The following is a 10462-nucleotide window of genomic DNA, read 5'->3' on the forward strand; positions in this document are numbered from 1 at the left end:
TGATTCGAAACCATTAACGGTACCCTTAGAATAAAGGAACTTAAAAGAAATTTGTAGCTGGTTGCTGTCTCAACACCATAAACATTTGTCTACAAATATATCAGCTGTTTTGAGGATGAAATTGCTCAATACACACTACAAAAGCTATGATAGACTAATAATAGCAAGAGGTTTTGGCATGCTGGTATCACATCAGTTAAAATGCTAAATAGTCGGCAGTCCACTGAAAGAAGAAAAAAGAGTAATTTTTTCACTAAGAACAGAGTTCTTCAGCAGTAGATGAAAGAAGCTCATAGGAGACGGAAAATAATATGCTCATTGAAGATTCTAACCTGCCTCGCGTTTTATTAGGTCGCAATAACGATTTAAAATTTTTTCTGCCCTCACCAACATCTGCAGTGATTTTGTTTGTAGTACATTTTCTCACACCTTAAAAACAAAACAAAGGAAACGTTAAAGTGGGTGATTCAAAAAGAAAAGGTAGAACTCAATGTTTGTTAAAAACACTCTACAAAAGGTACAAATACGTTGGGCATGTCACTGGATGATGGAGGATTCAAGGTTTTGACAGCTACTCCGTTGTTTGTGTTTAGCAAGATGGCGACCACATCGCAAGAGAAATAATTTTGTGCGTTGGACTTCGCGCAAAGTCAACCCATTGCCCAGGGGTAACGTGCATTCCGTCATCGATTCAGCAAGAAGCCGCCTGTACACAAGCAGATTTATAACTGAAATACAGCGTTTCCGCAAATTGGCTGCACATGATCCTCACTTTCACCTTCAAGTGCGACGTTAGCTTAACAACAGCATCCCACAACGTTCGGCTGAAAGAGGTGATCAACCAGATCTTGTTCATTGCCTTTGGCCTCCAAGGTCACCAGACCTCATAGGCTTCTATTTTTTTTTCTGTGATGGTACATAAAAGACAGAGTCTTTGCAGCTACACTTCCAGAGTTTAGAAATCAGTTCGTTGAAGCTGTCGATTCAGTAAACAGGGACTTGTTGATTCACGTGTCGAATGAAATGGACTATTGTTTCGATGTTTCTCGAGCAACACATTGTGCTGATGTTGAATGTATCGTATAGTATCTGTGCGAACGTATCCAGAGACACTTATCTTTCATAGTTTGCCTGTAATAAGGAATTGAAATTTGTCCTTCCTTTTTGAATCACCCTGTGTTATACATGCATTTAAATGGATATTATAACATGCGATGTTTTATTTATCTGCTGTCAGTTGTACGTTACTAATCATCCTTGCAAAAAGAGATCTACGGATGAATAAAGCTACTACTGCTGCTACTACTACTACATTGTCGTCATTGTCACAGGTGTCAATACGATTCCTCCAAGCAAAAGGGATTGGAAGGCTCCATTTAATTACATGTAAATGATTAAGTGAAATATGGCAGTCTGTTGCCTTCTATCTTAGACATTTTTAATTATTACTTACACATTAATATAATATTCACTATATACATTCAGACGACAAGGAGTCCTACTTACAGCTCACACATACTAGACATGATATAACTCCTGCCGAAACTCTACTCCAAGATGCATAAAAATAGTAATATCAGTGATCTCAATCACGTATTTATCTGATTTTCAATAAATTTTAATAACATCGTTATCCTTGAATTATCACAATTAGAGTGTAGGCAAAATTTACATGCGTATTTCATATTGATCTGTGTGACTGCATAACTGAAATGATATTCAAGCTATAATAAAATATGTAGAAAGAATAAGGGAATTATTTGTCAATTATTCATGTACCGTGTTGTTTACTAGTATGGTGTAATTAGCAGCTTAAGAGAAAATGAAAGAAAGATTGACCATTTCCAGTACAAATGTAGCTTAAACAGGTAACACAAATTAAATCTTCAGATTTTTAGTGGAACGAGCATCAAGACACCCGAAGTAACTTTAATGCTATGTTTCAACTCTTTTTAACCTTAATTTTACTGTGTTTTTTGAGGTCACAGGTAAACGCCCACTGAACAGAAGCAGTACTGGCTTCCAAAGAGAATACGATAATCAATATGGGACAGCGTACCAGACAAGTAGATCACTATAACTACCGTAATAGCGAATATTACGCCGAATAGTCTCGTCCAGTATCCAGCTTTTGTGAGACTACACTCAGGACGATATTGCACCCGCTAACCGAGCGTTAGTAATGCTGTAAATGAGGCACAATGTATGCAGCGAGCCACCATGCCTTGCAGTGGGTTTAGAGCACCGAGTAAGCCAATGAGCTTCATGGCTCGGGAGCAGCGTCGGAGGTCAACGAGTTTGCTGTAGCGTTCATGGGTTGACGCCTGCAGAATAACTTTGATTGAGACACGAGGGAAAGGTTCGTTGCAAACACCAAGATTCCTGTAGCGCACACTTAATTATGTATAACGTTTACATTTAATCTTTCAATTTCTTTTTAACATGCATATTATATCTATCAAGACTTCTGAAGAGAGACAAGAAAACAAAGGGCTGTTTTACTATTAAATATGCTGTCTACGTCCGGGATATTACAGATATAACACAACTATGGATTGGAAAACGAAGGAAATGTGAACCACCTACATTGTTTTCGAGGATTCATTACAGAATTTACTTTTAGTTGTTTGGTGAAACGACGTAGTGTCTGCCAAGGGGTCTGAATGCTGGTTTCCTGGATACTTGCCCGTCGTGCAATGATTTCAACAGCACAACAGGTAGTATCTAATACAGATACTTACACCCTAAGAATGTGAATTTCATCATGGACAAGACGTCTGGCGCTGCATGAAAATTAGTGTGCTGGCAGAGCTGGAGAGGGGGTGCTACGTGTATATACACAGTGGATTCGAAAAACAATTTCGGGGTTTTGTCAACAATATTTTGTGACTATTTTGGTGTAAGAGACCAATAGTCTCCGTTAGCTCATTATAAAGTAGTAACATCTTTTTTCCTATTGACCAACTAGGATCACGTAACAGCCTATTCTTCTTTCCTTGCTATTTCCTATTTTTCCAGCACTCCTTCATCTTCTACTCAAGCTCTCTTTTCATTTCTTCTGTGTAACGGAAGCCTGTGGGCTACAAAATTTCTTCTATGAATCGAAGTTTGTAAATAAGTGTAAACAATTGTATTAATCGCCATTTTTATGTGTTTTTCCGTCTTTCCCTTAGTTGCTGTAAATTTGTGGAGGTATGTACCGTCTATGCAACTAAATGAAGGCAGTTTGTTTCTTGCCATACGAGTTTCGTATCTTTTATTTGGGAAGCATCATCAGTGGCCTGAAATGCATCTTTATTTCTATACATACAATAAACGCATTATATGATGGATAAAATGTTCTGCTATATTACATTTCGTCGTGTTTTTCGTTGTCTTTTTAGGTTAGAAGCAACTTAGGTAGCACAAGTTCCGTATTTTGAATGTATCGTTAGGCGTTACTTACGACTTCCAGCGCTGTTAACACATGTTTGTGGTCCTAGAGATGTATTTGTTAGTCTTCGTACCCTAGCTGGCCGATTTATGGCGTTGTTTCAACCCCATGTGTCACATTGCATGTTTTAATTTCACTTCCATTTGGTGATCAACATATGTGTGTTTTCGGTTCAAATGGTTCAAACGGCTCTGAGCACTATGGGACTTAACATCTTAGGTCATCAGTCCCCTAGAACTTACAACTACTTAAACCTAACTAACCTATGGACATCACACACATCCATGCCCGAGGCAGGATTCGAACCGGACTTAAGCGCCTAGAACCGCTCGGCCACCTTGGGCGGCAAAACAGGTAGCCCCCCCCACACCCAATGTGGTGGTGGACGGTATTCGTGAAACACTACCCGCCGTTGAATTTCCTGGAACTGTGATGCAAAGTAAAGTGGCAACATGTCCTTGTGAAGTATCGCCGTCATCACACCGAATAAAACGTCACGCTTGTTTACTTTCTGGGAAATTTGTAAAGTCTTTTAATCGAAAAAAATATGTAGGTAAGAATTGTCTGCATTGACTCGTTGCAGCATGTTCCTTGCAAACTATATGCTTGTGTCCCTGTCATCTGGCTGCGAAGAGTTGCAATTTGTATTCTAGGAAATTCTGCCAGTTGTGTAAAAATCTTCACTGCGGTACTTAGCGGTATGTTTTTTTACAGGGACTAACAAACACGTGGTTTTCCACGCAATGCTCAGAAACGTTGTACACACGGTCATCAGCAGTGTCGTCACTGACTCCATGGCGACCATTTCGTCTCTTCACCAACACTACCCGTCTTTTGAAACTATTGATACTATGAAATGATAATTAAATAGACACCCTAGCTGCAAGCAGGCGTTGATACACTTCATTGGGGAAATGTTGAAAATGTGTGCCCCGACCGGGACTCGAACCCGGGATCTCCTGCTTACATGGCAGACGCTCTATCCATCTGAGCCACCGCGGGCACAGAGGATAGTGCGTCTGCAGGGACTTACCCCTTGCACGCTCCCCGTGAGATCCACATTCCCAACATGTCCACAACACTACATTCGTAGTGCGCCTAATAGATGTTTGCCCATCATACTCATTACTCGTGGCAGATTAATCTACCAAGTCCCGTACGAGTTCGGGCATAGCAAGTGCGTTCGCACAAGAAGGTCAAAGGCCGGGAACCCATATTTTTAACTATATATGACGGTAGTATCTGTTCTCGAAAGAACAGTTACCGTCGATGACCATGCAGCTTTGCTCGAAATGAAATGATAGTTAAATAGACACCCTAGCTGCAAGCAGGCGTTGATACACTTCATTGGGGACGTGTTGAATATGTGTGCCCCGACCGGGACTCGAACCCGGGATCTCTTGCTTACATGGCAGACGCTCTATCCATCTGAGCCACCGCGGGCACAGAGGATAGTGCGTCTGCAGGGACTTATCCCTTGCACGCTCCCCGTGAGATCCACATTCCCAACATGTCCACAACACTACATTCGTAGTGCGCCTAATAGATGTTTGCCCATCATACTCATTACTCGTGGCAGATTAATCTACCAAGTCCCGTACGAGTTCGGGCATAGCGTGTGCGTTCGCACAAGAAGGTCAAAGGCCGGGAACCCATATTTTTAACTATATATGACGGTAGTATCTGTTCTCGAAAGAACAGTTACCGTCGATGACCATGCAGCTTTGCTCGAAATGAAATGATAGTTAAATAGACACCCTAGCTGCAAGCAGGCGTTGATACACTTCATTGGGGACGTGCTGAATATGTGTGCCCCGACCGGGACTCGAACCCGGGATTCTCTTGCTTACATGGCAGACGCTCTATCCATCTGGGCCACCGCGGGCACAGAGGATAGTGTGTCTGCAGGGACTTATCCCTTGCACGCTCCCCGTGAGATCCACATTCCCAACATGTCCACAACACTACATTCGTAGTGCGCCTAATAGATCTTTGCCCATCATACTCATTACATCATGAGTATGATGGGCAAAGATCTATTAGGCGCACTACGAATGTAGTGTTGTGGACATGTTGGGAATGTGGATCTCACGGGGAGCGTGCAAGGGATAAGTCCCTGCAGACGCACTATCCTCTGTGCCCGCCGTGGCTCAAATGGATATAAATAAAAAAAAATAAAAAAATAAAATAAAAAAAAGATGGATAGAGCGTCTGCCATGTAAGCAGGAGATCCCGGGTTCGAGTCCCGGTCGGGGCACACATTTTCAACATGTCCCCAATGAAGTGTATCAACGCCTGCTTGCAGCTAGGGTGTCTATTTAATTATCATTTCATTTCGAGCAAAGCTGCATGGTCATCGACGGTAACTGTTCTTTCGAGAACAGATACTACCGTCATATATAGTTAAAAATATGGGTTCCCGGCCTTTGACCTTCTTGTGCGAACGCACACGCTATGCCCGAACTCGTACGGGACTTGGTAGATTAATCTGCCACGAGTAATGAGTATGATGGGCAAACATATATTAGGGGCACTACGAATGTAGTGTTGTGGACATGTTGGGAATGTGGATCTCACGGGGAGCGTGCAAGGGATAAGTCCATGCAGGCGCACTATCCTCTGTGCCCGCGGTGGCTCAGATGGATAGAGCGTCTGCCATGTAAGCAGGAGATCCCGGGTTCGAGTCCCGGTCGGGGCACACACCAATGAAGTGTATCAACGCCTGCTTGCAGCTAGGGTGTCTATTTAATTATCATTTCATTTCGAGCAAAGCTGCATGGTCATCGACGGTAACTGTTCTTTCGAGAACAGATACTACCGTCATATATAGTTAAAAATATGGGTTCCCGGCCTTTGACCTTCTTGTGCGAACGCACACGCTATGCCCGAACTCGTACGGGACTTGGTAGATTAATCTGCCACGAGTAATGAGTATGATGGGCAAACATCTATTAGGCGCACTACGAATGTAGTGTTGTGGACATGTTGGGAATGTGGATCTCACGGGGAGCGTGCAAGGGATAAGTCCCTGCAGACGCACTATCCTCTGTGCCCGCGGTGGCTCAGATGGATAGAGCGTCTGCCATGTAAGCAGGAGATCCCGGGTTCGAGTCCCGGTCGGGGCACACACCAATGAAGTGTATCAACGCCTGCTTGCAGCTAGGGTGTCTATTTAATTATCATTTCATTTCGAGCAAAGCTGCATGGTCATCGACGGTAACTGTTCTTTCGAGAACAGATACTACCGTCATATATAGTTACTGATACTATGCTTTCATGCTGTTAGCGTCTGGCGGATCTCGACCATAGGCACCTTGGAACTTTCTCTGAAATGTGATAGGCGACCGTGTTTCATGAAACAGCGGAAACATTGCTCCTTCTTTTGCGTCAGTGTGACGGCAGTACTCTTGAATTACACTACCCGTAACAACATAGAGAGGGAAAAATCAGATGCCTTCAGAGCGCTTGTGGAAGTATATCAATAAAAAGTTCACGGATTAAGCTGCAATGTACTTCAAACGTTGTAGGTGCATACAGAACAGTTGCTCGGAAGGAAAGCATTGTAGTCCGGCAACGTTTTTGTTCCTAACTTTATGTTGTCTTTGGCACGCCAGTACTGACGAAGGCTCCGCAAAAGGCCTATTCCATTGCTGCTTTGGGTAATAATTCTGCAACTATCTTTCTGTTATGAGCGCTGACAGTATGAGCTTGTTCGCAAGCGAATTTTAGTACTGCAAATGCGCTTCTGTATATTCCACTTACCTTCGACCCGCTCACGGAAAACGTGTTAAGAGAAACGAAACGGAGCAGCAAATGGAAACATCACAGATAAAGAACAAAATGTAGTGGCCTATACAAAGATCATATTTTAATAGAAATTAACAATGGTGAGATTGCAATGTTTTCCAAGAAGTTAAATGAAACTACCATGTAAAAAAGGCTAGAAATTCATGAAGGAAAGAATCGAATACCTGATCATACGAGAGCAAAATGTGACTAAAGGAAAACGTGATAGTATTCAAACAGATAAGTACACTTTCAAGAACACGCTCAACTTCAAACATCTGGGTGTAACTATAAATAATTGCAATAGAAGCAATTCGAATAGTAAACTACACTACGCAGCGGAAACAAAGTGTACTTTACCCTCCAAAAACTTCTATCCTCCGAACTCTCCACCAGGAAACCCGAGCTGAAACTGTACAATGCAGTCATCAGGCCAAGTCTGCTGTACGGAGCTGAAGCATGGAGCATGACCAAGAAGCAACAACAACAACGGTCAGTCTTCAAAAATAAAGTGTACAGAACAATCTTTGGGCTAGTATTTGACGAAGAAACACAAATACGTGTTTGGAGATCCGACGTGACTAGCCGACCGACTCTCAGTAGTGGACATGGCGAAAGCAATGGATACGTCGTGTTGTCAGAATGGATCATGGCAGAATAATCCGTCAGATTTATGACAAGAAGATGGAAGGCTCAGGACCCCCTGGAAGATCAAGATGCAGATGGCAAGACGAGGTAAGCTCACACTGCACAGTATCAATGAATTTCAGGATGTGGCACAAGACTGGAAGAAGTGGAGGAAGTGAGTGTGGTGCGGGATGGTTGCGTTCCAAAGAAGTCAGTGGAATGAGTGGACAAGTGTGAGTGCGTATTCGGAAACAAGTCGCTCCACCACATATCCTTTTCCTTTCAATGTCTTTCCTCTTGTTAACACTTCCACTTCCTTTATCGGACGTTACGAGTTTTTTGTTACTGGTAGTGACACTCAAGTTGTTTCTATCAGCAATGTTTGCGGATAGCGCGGAAAACAACTGACTGAGATGCCTTGTACTCCAGCACCCAGACAGGTAAATGTTAACAGAAGCGTAAGAGAATGTCGTCAGCTGCCTCATATCTCCACGAACTCCACATACTACAAGAAGTGCCATACAGTATTATTCACGCGCATGTTTCAGGTACTATAATTTCTTTGGGTCACAGGGGATGAAACGGTGAAGAACAGCGCAAATACACTCATTTGTTCGGTAGCTGTTCTGTGACATTATCTTCTGTTTATACGTAAGATAACTTCCATGAGATAAAGATGTGTGTGATGGTATTCTTCTGGAACTGCACATAAGAATTAACAAAATATAATATCATATTCATCGTATTATTGCGAGTCATTTGTGGAGCAGCAAATATTTTCTCTTGCAGTGTGTGGGACGCATAATCACAATAGTTTATTAATGTCACGTATTACATCTCCTCATTAGTTTCTAAGGGATTAGGCATCGGTCTTGCAAAGTGGAATATGCTCTACGAGACAAGCGACACTAATTGTTTTCTCTTACATTGCATGTCCATCGATCTGGATGAGTGATACCACAGTGGCCGCTAATGGACTTCCACCGGCGCTGATGCCTCTCGTATGATCCGCCATTAACTGCACCCAATGTCATATTTAGTTTCTCCCTGGTGATCTTTTTGCGAAGAGAGTTATGGTGCTCTAACAGTTACTAGCTAATACCAGTGTCGACCGCGGGGTAGGAAAGAGGGCATCTGCACCTACCGAAAATTCACTTGGTTCACGTATATTAAAAAATACCAGTAAACACAAACCAAGGATTTTTATGATCTACAATACATGGACAATTATCACTGAAATGACCATAAAATATTGATAAAATGACATGAAAATGAAGCAAAACGCTTGTGAAGTGAATTAAAAATGAACTAGAGTAACGAAAAATTTTGTGAGAAGTAGCTCAGAAATTACAAAAATTTCGATGAATTCAAAGTCGCTTTGTTTTCATGTAAGGAAACTGATTCTTTGAGGATGCACGTAAATTGTTGCATAACCATTTTCGAACTACTGCGTTGTATGACAGTCAGCATGCAGAGTTTATTCAAAAGTGAGGGAACGTCTGTTGTCGGACAGTGCTTGCTTGTGCTTAAAAATCTATCAACATTTCCAGAAACAGCTGGAGCCAATCTAAAAATTCAACACACAGATATCGATGTTCCACAAACGAGTGTTACTATGGTAGAATCTCGATGCACAACATCGATATTTTTGTTTCAATACTCATTTGCCATGCCTGGCATTAGTGAACAACTATACGTAACTCGATGATAGCAGAAAACAGATGAACATCACCTTATTTTCAACAGGCACGATTCTCCAGACATATGACATCAAGATCGTATTTTGCCCACCCACCAAAATTGGGGCTACGCTGGGGAACGTGTGGGATGTCATACATTGGCCAGACCACCAGAACTGTGGGCATCAGGTGTAAAGAACACCAGAGACATACCAGACTCAGACAGGCAACTAAATCAGCCATAGCAGAGCATTGTCTGGAAGTTGGTCATTCAGTGGATTACAATGACACCAAGATTGTGACACAGGCCTCAAGATTTTGGGACAGTGTCACTAAAGAAGCCATTGAGATTAAGGTCACAGACAATCTGAGCAACAGTGACTCGGGATACCAAATCAGCACAGCATGTAATCCAGCGCTTGAGCTTTTGAAAACTCAATGCACGACACTCTGGGATTCTACAAGAAATAGAAGTGGAGACCGAGAGAACAGCCGTGAGACAAGGTGTCGGACATTAGAGACCAGATCTGATACACCCCGGAGCATGAACTCGAATTCAGAAGAAGGCCAGGCCGGGCGCGGACGGCGGTCGGAACACTGGCGGCCAGAGAGGGCCAATGTAGCCGCGTCTGGCGGGCGCGGACCACACACGGAACACTTGACTCGGCGCGGACCGATTAGGGAACGCCCAGCTCCTTCCAGGCATACATACTGGACTCGATCGACCCAAGGCCCAGTCTCAGGTAGCACCTGAAGAAGACAGCGAGGCACGCTGTTGAAATATCGTGCGAGAACGACGCGAACATCCGGCTGGATTCCCGAATATCCGAGATGTCATACAGGTTGTTTGTGAGCGACAACACGATGTAGTTTCCACATAAATAAAACTTAATATAGGTGTTAGAGCTGTGGTAGTATTTCAAAAGCGTCACACGTG

The 10462-nt window shown here is 42.8% G+C and overlaps 3 non-coding genes across 3 annotated transcripts; 2 read left to right on the forward strand and 1 right to left on the reverse strand.

The window, feature by feature from the left end:
• Positions 1-4361: 4361 nt before the first annotated feature.
• On the reverse strand, positions 4362-4436 carry Trnat-ugu (transfer RNA threonine (anticodon UGU)). Its single transcript has one exon. It is a non-coding gene; the product is annotated as a tRNA-Thr (tRNA).
• A 1620-nt stretch (positions 4437-6056) lies between these two features.
• On the forward strand, positions 6057-6131 carry Trnat-ugu (transfer RNA threonine (anticodon UGU)). The gene has a single exon. It is a non-coding gene; the product is annotated as a tRNA-Thr (tRNA).
• A 352-nt stretch (positions 6132-6483) lies between these two features.
• Trnat-ugu (transfer RNA threonine (anticodon UGU)) lies at positions 6484-6558 on the forward strand. Its single transcript has one exon. It is a non-coding gene; the product is annotated as a tRNA-Thr (tRNA).
• The last annotated feature ends 3904 nt before the right edge of the window (positions 6559-10462 follow it).

The sequence above is a fragment of the Schistocerca nitens genome, chromosome 1, assembly GCF_023898315.1.
Source record: "Schistocerca nitens isolate TAMUIC-IGC-003100 chromosome 1, iqSchNite1.1, whole genome shotgun sequence".
Classification (NCBI taxonomy): domain Eukaryota; kingdom Metazoa; phylum Arthropoda; class Insecta; order Orthoptera; family Acrididae; genus Schistocerca; species Schistocerca nitens.